The sequence below is a fragment of the Myotis myotis genome, unplaced genomic scaffold (genome assembly GCF_014108235.1).
Source record: "Myotis myotis isolate mMyoMyo1 unplaced genomic scaffold, mMyoMyo1.p scaffold_m19_p_6, whole genome shotgun sequence".
In the NCBI taxonomy this organism is placed as follows: domain Eukaryota; kingdom Metazoa; phylum Chordata; class Mammalia; order Chiroptera; family Vespertilionidae; genus Myotis; species Myotis myotis.
In genome coordinates this window covers 96,567,268-96,569,207 of record NW_023416368.1, presented here as the reverse complement: position 1 = coordinate 96,569,207, position 1,940 = coordinate 96,567,268, and positions in this window count along the sequence as shown.

Below are 1,940 nucleotides of genomic sequence, written 5' to 3'. Positions count from 1 at the left end.
GAGGCTTTCTCTCAGAGGTGCTTGCAGCGATTACCTTGGAACACTGAGACCCGGGGCCTTTTAGGGCAGGGCTGAGGATCAGCCATAGCTGTTTGCTCCACCCTGTTGATCCCCTGAGACCCCGCCCTACCCAAGCTGTGCGCAGAGGCTTTTGCATATGAATGAAATCTAAAATTACCTAACAAACTGCAGCTGGGTCAGAGAGACCCAGAACATCCAAAAGAATGCCCAAGGCCCCACAGCAGCTTGCATTGTTTCACAGCTGGGCCTCATCTGGGCGCCTCCAAATCCCAAACAAAGAAGAGGAAACTGCAGATATCTCCATAGCTCCTGCTGGGTAGCCTCTGGCAGAGGCTAAATTAGCACCTCCTTAGAGATCCAAGAGCCAGTGTATCCAGTTGTCAGAGTGGACCATCCAGATTACAACTCCTCAGATCCATAAGGGACACACTCAGGGGGCAGGCTCAGTGAGCACCAAAGCCCCACTGAAGCAAGTCTTGCTCCATAAGGGTGTCTTCAGCACAGAAGTTCTCACACCATAGACATAGGTGATTCTCACAGCCAACTGACCTGGAGGTCAACTCCTCCCAGTGATACCAACAGCAATCAAGGCTTAACTACAACAAGACTGTGCACACAGCCCACAAAGGGGTGCACCAAGAGTATCCACCTCCGGTAATTGGGGAGGCTGAACCACTGGGCTCTATAGGACACCTAGCACAGAAAGCCACTCTATCCACACAGGGAATCAGCCAAAATGCGGAGACAAAGAAACAGGTCACAAATGACAGAAATGGAGGAGAGCAAACTATGGAATATAGACTTCAAAACCATGGTTATAAGGTTTTTCAAGAATTTTCTAGAAACCGCTGATAAATTTAGTGAGACCTTGGAGGATATGAAAAAGGACAAAGTAGAAATTAAGCATACACTGACTGAAATAAAGAATAATATACAGGGATCCAACAGCAGACTAGAGGATCGCAAGAATCAAGTCAAAGATCTGAAATACGAAGAATCAAAAAACTCCCAACCAGAAAAGCAAAAAGAAAAAAGAATCCAAAAAATATGAAGATAGTGTAAGGACCCTCTGGGACAACTTCAAGTGTACCAACATCCGAATTATGGGGGTGCCAGAAGAAGAGAGAGAGCAAGATATTGAAAACCTATTTGAAGAAATAATGACAGAAAACTTCCCCTACCTGGTGAAAGAAATAGACTTACAAGTCCAGGAAGTGCAGAGAACCCCAAACAAAAGGAATCCAAAGAGGACCACACCAAGACACATCATAATTAAAATGCCAAGAGCAAAAGACAAAGAGAGAATCTTAAAAGCAGCAAGAGAAAAACAGTTAGTTACCTACAAGGGAGTATCCATATGATTGTCAGCTGATTTCTCAACAGAAACTATGCAGGCCAGAAGGGAGTGGCAAGAAATATTCAAAGTGATGAGTAGCAAGAACCTACAACCAAGATTACTTTATCCAGCAAAGCTATCATTCAGAATTGAAGGTCAGATAAAGAGCTTCACAGATAAGAAAAAGCTAAAGGAGTTCATCACCACCAAACCAGTATTATATGAAATGCTGAAAGGTATTCTTTAAGAAGAGGAAGAAGAAGGAAAAGGTAAAGATAAAAATTATGAACAACGAATACATATCTATCAACAAGTGAATCTAAAAATCAAGTGAATAAAAAATCTGATGAACAGAGTAAATTGGTGAATATAATAGAATCAGGGGCATAGAATGGGAGTGCACTGAACATTCTCGGGGGGAAAAGGGTGTGGGGGGTGTGAGAAGAGACTGGACAAAAATCGTACACCTATGGATGAGGACAGTGGGTGAGTAACGGCAGAGGGTGGGGTGGTAACTGGGTAGAGGGTAGCTATGGGGGGAAAAAAGAGGAACAACTGTAATAATCTGAACAATAAAGATTTA